An 8,485-nucleotide genomic window follows, 5' to 3' on the forward strand; every position below is an offset into this window, starting at 1 on the left:
GTTAACAGTTAGAGTCAGCCTTGTCGTTCAGATTTGCTCCAGAAGTGCCTTGAGAGTTCTTGAGAGTGCTAGTGTTCTTTGTTTGCAACAAGTGCTCAAGAAAATGAATGAAATAATCTGATTTATGGAGGAATCAGATGTTATAGCAAGCTCCCAGTAGTCCTAGGCATGCAAGGAAGTTTATTGGTGCAAAAGGAGGTGATATGAGCTGTTCCCCACTTCAAAAATCGGACCAGAATGCAAAATTCGCGAAACTGTACATCTGGGCAAGTCATACGGACCGCAAGGTCCTCCCCATACGGTCCGTAAGGACCTGGTCAGGCCAGCAACTTTCCAAAGTTGGCAGAATTGGCCCCTGACCTTCACGCGCGATGATTTGCTGCTTATTTTGACCCGTAAACCCCCAAACTTGGTTTTAAGAACCTTGGGACATTTACCAACATGGTAATGTCCTCGGGTAACTTTGCGCTCAACCGAAAAGTCATGAAATTCGACGTTGACGCTTTTAGCCCCTCAAGTACGGTTTTGGCCATAACTTTCTCATACGTTGACGAAACTTCATGAAATTTTTACCACATATTCTAGTGAGTATATTTTAGCATTACAATGCTTTGGGTCTGCCAAAAGTTCACTCAGAGGTATAAATTCAACATGTTGACACTTTTGGCCCCTACAGTTTGTAATTCCTCACTTTTGTGCAATTTCCGCGTCGTATGATCCATGAACCATTCGTTTAAGGTTGTAAACATTATGTAGGGTTATCATAGAGTCTATTTATCCATTGTTGACACTTTGGACCCTTACGTTCCATAGTTTTCACTGTTTGTCAGTTTTAGTCCCTCTAAAGTTTGTTTTCACATACCGGAACCTTATGACACGTGTCAAGACATTATTGGACGAAATTTTTCGAGGTGTTACACTGACAAAACCTTTTTACAACATGTTTCAGGTGACCTACTGTGAATTAAGTACACGTGCTACGGAGCACTATCAAGCTTGAAGTAGTGGCTCAAATAAATAAATAAACATGTTTGTAAAATAATGAAATTATGATATTTACGGGGTTTATCCCGAAGTATAAATAAATAATACTCGGGCATATTTTCAAGTTTAAAACGATCCTGTTAAGACTTCCGCTGTAAACATGAATACCACGGGTTTTTTGTCCCGCGGCTCCTGGACCGGGTCAAACCTGGTACAGGGGCCGTGACACTAACACAATCGGGATTGACAGTCCGACAAGCAATTGGTGCATAAATTTTTTTTTTAAACTTAAGACTTGTCTATTCAAAACTAACATGCTTAGAATTATACACATGCTACACGCCCCTCACAATCAACTCTTCACTCGGTTTAAAAATATAAACTAGCGTGTAATGTGCTAGCAATTATAACACTCAAAACCAACATGAAATTCTGTAATCATAGGCTTGTATAACAATCATACCTCCACTGTATCGTATAACACGACACGCATCAAAAGGACTTTCGGTTTTGGGCTTAGGATAAGGGTGGGAAATTTTTGGCTTATATTCATATTTTTTATTTCGTGGCGAACAAACAAACGACCAAACCGTGACAACTTTATTTGCAAACATGTAACGACTAACACTTTTGGGTTGGTTTCTACCCAAGAACATAAACCATATTCACAAAACTTTGTTTTTGTCTTTTTCTTTTTCTATATTTTCTTCTTTTCTTTTCTTCTTCTTTTTCTTTTTTTTTCTATTATTCATAATTTGTTGTTCACGGTTGGTATCAAAACAATTCACATTCGGTGGACAAACGAAAGGTAAATAGGCTCAACAGGGCTACTAAGGGTGATAACGAGGTAAACACAAAACAAATAAACAAACAAACAAGTGTACGGGATATCCTAATGCCTTTATCATTTACGTGCACATGTCAAACCACAATCTCAGCATGTATCAAATCATACAAGTTCTAACACAGAATAACATGCGCCCTGCTCTCAAAAAATGAAGCCATAATGTAAATCATTCTATCATTCTACAAGTTCAACATTCTCACCAAAGAAGGGTAAAAAGGCTGCCGACACGTAGCATATGCAATCTAAAGCATGTTACCCCTAAATAGACATCTCTTCTCAATTCTTTATCCTAAAAACACCTTTCGGCCCTACTCTCATGAAACTTAAAGGAACGACCATGACAAGGGACTATGTTAGTTTACTACCGGCAAGGAACTCATTAGTGATTGAAACATTCGGTTTTCGTATCCATTTAGTTCACTTAAGGCGATGAAATTCTTTAAAAATTTTCAAAATTTTCAATTTTTTCGCTTTTCATCGTTTTCAATCATTTTTCAACCTCTTTCAAACTCTGTCCCAAGCCTTTCCCTTCCCGGGTTTCCATATCCCCACACTTGGGCGACATTGTCCCCAATGTATCGTGCTTTTAAAACAAAACCCGGGAATACCAACTAACAAACATCATGAGCAACCATTCTTAAAACAAATAAATTAACACATTCCCTAACACATAAAGTTTAACACCACCAAATACGCGAATAAAAATTCAATAATAAAAAGTGGAACAGACTCCCCTGGTTTTAATCGTATAATCCTCATGTGTCATGTTCCACCACGACCGTATAGCATTCCATTCGCGGTCGGGTCCAACAAGTACTCGGGTCGATCTCTACTTTTAGTGTTCAGATCATCCCCGTCTAAATGGAGATTGAGTATGGACAGTTTTGACTGAACTCTAATCCATGCATTGTCCGCCACTACAACTAGAACGTATTGGGACTTCACCAAACATCCCCACACTTGGACCATTGCATCCGTAGAGATTAATAACCTGGTAACCTGCAACAATACTCACACAAAAACAAAACAAATATACACTACTCTACATCTTCGGGCTGCCTCCCGAGAACGCTAAGTTTATCGGTCTTCAGCCAGACCGTACCTGATATACCCTTATGGTGGTCGAGTGGGATGCTTGCGTCCCATGGCCTCTACGTATGTACTCCGTCAATGCTCTAGTAAGTCGTCCACTGTATTCTACATTGAACCGAATAACTTTAACCTCTGTTTTGCATTATCACATTTAGGCGGTTTGTTTTTCTTCTTTTTCCCTCGTGGCTTCCCTTTGTCTGTTTTAAACTCCTCATGAGCCATACCTTTCTTTTTCCTTACTGCTTCGCTTCTTGCCACGTCAAACCTGTCAACCAAAAAACACTCCTGTTTGGTTTGAATCTCCTTTGCAGGAGAGACATTTTCATCACCATTTTTAACTTTTGAGCGTTCACCTGAAATGGGAGGATTAGTCGCATTTGAAAACACATTTAACCGCAATTCGCGGTCACCAAACTTCATACTTACCGTTCCATCAACGCAGTTTATAATTGCATGAGCAGTCGCTAAGAACGGTCTACCCAGAATGACTGGAGGGTGCGTGTTCTTTGAACTTGTGGCACAATCAAGAACTAAGAAGTCAACTGGGTAGTAACACTCTTCTATTTTCACAATTATGTCCCTTACAATCCCCCTCGGACACATGGGAGTCTGATCAGCCAACACCACGGTGGTGTTGACTTTTTGTAATGGACCAAAATTATATTGGTCATACAGACTCCCTGGTAAGATACTAACACACGCTCCAAGATCCAACAGTGTCCTGTCTATTTTAAATTCACCCACTTGCACTGAAATAATGGGTGCTCCTGGATCTTGGAGTTTTGGGGGAAGGGTACCCAACAAAATGTCATTCACATTTGCAGTCAAATCAAGTTTTTTAGGAAACTTGTGAAGTCGTTTTTGGGTACTTAACTCTTTCAAACACTCAACCTGATCAGGGTTCTCTTTAATCGCATCGAGTAAGGGTAGATTAATTTTAACTTGTTTAAAATTCTCCCACCTTTTATCCCTTGGTGGGCCCCGTTTACTCAAAATAAATGTTTCAGATGGTTCTAATAAAGCCATAGGATATGGAACCTTCACTTTCTTACCATCAACTTCCCTAAACATTTCCTTTTCGCAAAAAGATTTTTTCAACTTAGTGCTTTCCTGATCATGTTGAGAACCGGATTCAGTATCAACATCCTCCACCACCTCCTCAACTACTTGTGATGGTAGAGCTACCTCAACGCTGCCAGTGTCAAAAGTTGGACGAACAATTACCGTATTGATGTGCACATTTCTTCCATTCTTTGAGCTAGATGGCTGATGTGCTGGATTAACTGTGGTAGTGCTTGGCAACTTACCTGGATCTCTTCTCAGCTGAGCTAGATCTTCTGTTAGCTGCCCCAACTGTTTCTCCATTGCTTCCGAAGTTTTGTCTCGAACTTCATTATCCTTTTGGATGCCCTTCATAAACTTCATAATAGCATCCAACTTGTCATCACTTGTTCCACCACTAGCACTTGAGGAGTTCCCCTGCTGATTACCCTGATTATATTGGCCCTGAGTTTGGTAATTACCTTGCGAGTAGTTACCTTGACGACTCTGATACTGCTGGCTTCCTTGCATGGGTACCTGAAAATTAGGGTTCATTTGATTAGTAGAATTACCGTAACTAAAATTGGGGTGCTTTCGCAAACCTGGATGATGTGTATTCGATTTCATATCATACTGCTTTCGTTCACCGAATACTTGGTTCACTTCTTCATTCGGACCCATCCTTGCGAGACACTCTCCAACCTAGTGTCCTAACTCACCACAATCTGTATATACGGCGAATGCATTAGCTGCCCTAACTTCAGCTCCCTTTCCCAACTTCATCTGAGCTACCTGTCGCTCTAATAGCAAATTCTGCTGTTTTAATTTCTCAACCCGTTCTTCAGCTTCATAATCAACTGATCTCGCTGATGCTGATCTTGCTCTCCTGCTAGACTGTGCCTGTCTCTTAGAATTAGCACTCTGTCTCTCCAAATATGCCCAATCTGCAGCTTCTGTATTCGTGAGAGACGTCCCATTACTGATGGCTATGAGATCTCTTACATCATCAGGAAGTAGCCCATCATAGAACGCTTTAATCAATTCCCATGTCTGAATGCTATGATGGGGGCATTTCCTAAGCAACTCCTTAAACCTTGTGAACGCCTCATGGAACGCTTCCCCTGAATGTTGCTGGAATGCTCTGATTGCATCCCGAGCTTCACTGGTTCTATTCATGGTGTAGTACTCTTCCAAAAACACTTGCTGCATCTCTTGCCAAGTGTATATACTACCTGGAGGTAATGTCGCGAACTAGCGTCGAGCTTTGTCTTTCAAGGTGAACTGAAACAGCATCAACTTAACTTCATCCTTTTTAAACCCCGAACCCTAATTGTTTGGCAAATTGAATAAAAACTTGCAATGTGCAAGTATGGTTCTTCAGTCCTTTTCCATAAAACTCGGGCAAATGGCCTAAGTATTGAGGCCTTACCTCAAAAGGTCGGTTATTATTTCCAATCGGTGTGACTATAGCCGACGAGTTCGGTACTACAACTGGTCGACAGTGACCTTCAATGCCTTGAATGGGTGCCCCTTGAATGACTTGTGGGACACCATCCACAAACTGTATCTGATCGCCCCCAACCCGATTATTAGCTCTTTGATTCCCCACATTGAATTGCAGGACTCCATGTTGAACTAGGTTTTGTGGAATCGGGCGCGGGATGTGATTTCTTTGATTAACCTGTTGTTGTACCAGATATCCTTGATTCACATTATAACCTTCATCATATCGGTAGTCCGCGTACCTCCCGTCATACTGATTCTGATTATCATCTTCTTGCCAACCGGATTCCCAGGTATGCACACTGCCTTCTCTGTGTTGGAAACCCTCATCATACCCGTGTTGATGTTGTGGTTAGTTGTGACGAATGATCTCCCCATGTCGAAGATTTAGATTTCCCGGTTGGTTTTGTGGGCCTGGATTGAATTGTGGAAATGGTTGTGGTGGTGGTTGATTCTGGTTTTGGTTATTGGGCTGGTTTTGGTTTGGATTTGGGTTTAGAGGAATTGGTGGATCAGGAATTGGTAGGAGTGGTTCGTTTTGTGGAGCTTGGTTTTGTGGCTCTTGATCAGCCATCTCATGAGCTGCCTGTTCAAGATCTTGAGCAACTATTGACGACTGAGCTTTAGCTTTCACTGCTGAACGGAGAAGAACGAGATTCTGTCGAGCAGTCTTTTCGATTTCTGGATCAAATAAGAGCGGTGATGATTTCTTTAAAAACCTAGTATGCATGCAACTCGAGAATCACCAGCACACAAACAAACAAGAAACCGAGCGTAATACTGAACGAAACAAATAAAAGACAAACAAAAAGAAATATTTTTGGATTTTTTTTGAGTTTTCTAATTTTTTATATTTTTTGAATTTTTAAGAAAAACAACTAACTAAACTAAGCGCACCGATTCCCCGGCAACGACGCCATTTTGATCGATGTCGTAAGGTCGGTCAAAAATATAATTAAAAAGTGTCCTATTCACCTTTTACTAGTAGAGGGCAAGTAGGGTGTCGAATCCACGGGGAATCAGTGGAAAGTATGAAAGTTCGTTGTTTGTAATTATCATCTACTTCTAACTAATTGCTTTTTGCAGTTTCGAGAATGATTGCGAAAACAAATGTAAATTAGAGTTGTAAACAATTATGAGAAAAGGGACCAATCTCCGGGTTTTCAGGTTATGCAGAAAATCGGTTTACTTAGTTACTACCAGTTGGAAATCACATAGACATGATTTGTAAACTAGTTTTGATAAATAATTAACGGACAATATATTTGATTGCAATGATCCACGACCGAAACCGAAAGATTGATGCAAATGAATAGTAATCCAATTAATTACCAATTTTAGATTTCATAAACATTAACCGGTTCAATGATTAAAGGTTTAAAACAATGACATCCTAGAATTTAATCCCGGTTGTTGATGAACAAACCAAATAATTGATGAACAAGAATGATTACGATAATCAAATATTGTTTAATCAAAACAAAAACAATAGGAATGACTAACCGAAGGTTTAACCGAATCCTAATCCAACAATTCGTAACATACACAAACCCGATATTCAAACATAAACCCTAGTCCCGGAGACGGTCACGAGACGACTAGCCGCTCATGATGCTTTTGCGATCTTCAAAGGATTGGAATGAGATAGAAGACATGATGACTTGGCGATTTGTGGAAGTGTATGATGATCGATGATGTTTTGAGAGCTCAAAGACAATCGAGTACGGCTGCCCCCCACTTCGATGGAATGATGATGATTGATATTGATGATGTCCTCAAGGCTCCCCAAAAAATTGTGTTATTCTCCTCGATTAGGGTTTAAAAACCCATAAAACCTCCCCACTAAAAAAACGCACGTGCGCCACATTAAACCCCACATAATCATTTTTTTTTGTCTTGATTCGTAAGTCCCATATGTAATTCGTAAACCACAAGTTCAAGTCCCTGTTGATTTTTGTGAAGCCATGCACGATCCGTGAGTCACGGTTTGGAAACCGTAAGACCCAAGTCAATGTTGCTGTTACTTTCTTCAAATAATATGCCATAATAATGATATTTTCTTGACTGGCTTCTCACGTGACTCATTTTCTTCAATAAAAAGCTGCATGTATTGTGTGGTGATGATATATCACGACTCCCAATAATCCCCCACATTTCTCTAATACACATGAATAATGATACTTTGTATACTGGGAATTAATGAACCTCCAAAAGGTGATGATGAGTTTCTTTTGTCTAATGATGTCCCATGAAGTCAGCATGTCAACATATGTTAGATATAATGATGAATTCTCAAACAACCTTCAAAAGCCACGTGACTAGCTGCCCCTTTATTGCAATGTTTCCCACTAATAACTCCACTTTCTAGATGTGATACTTATTGATATTGTGTCCTCACATTAAAGATAGTTTATGATCCAAAACACATCCCGAACATCACTATATACTGCATTCATCAACGATGGACGCTCCACTTCATCTCTAACCCAGTTAACTTCCTTGAATTAAGCAAATTAACCTGTACAGTCACAATCTCTCGTAGTTAACTCATTCAATGCATATAATTACATAAAACGCATTAAAACACTTAAGATAACGCACTTAACCTTTGTGTTTCACACCTTCCATCATCCGTTAGAATTAGGTAGCAGGTGGGCGTGTGGGTGAAATGGGTAGTAAGACTCTCGGGAGATTGAGAGTACTACATAAGAGTGAAAAGTGTGAGTGATAAGAATGAAGAATGTTGAATCCGTAAGAAAGTACGGATCCACAAGGTATGAATGAAATGTTTGAATCCGCGAGACGGATTCAAAGAAATGAAAGATGTGAATGCAATGTTTGAATCCGCGAGACGGATTCAAGGGATGAAAGGCATGAATGAGATGTTCGAATCTGCGAGACGGATTCAAAACATGAAAGGAATGAAAGGATATGAATGATATGTCAGAATCCGTGAGATGGATTCGAAACATAGAAAGAAGGAAGGATATGAATGATATGTCAGAATCCTCGAGACGG

The sequence above is a fragment of the Helianthus annuus genome, chromosome 16, assembly GCF_002127325.2.
Source record: "Helianthus annuus cultivar XRQ/B chromosome 16, HanXRQr2.0-SUNRISE, whole genome shotgun sequence".
NCBI lineage: Eukaryota > Viridiplantae > Streptophyta > Magnoliopsida > Asterales > Asteraceae > Helianthus > Helianthus annuus.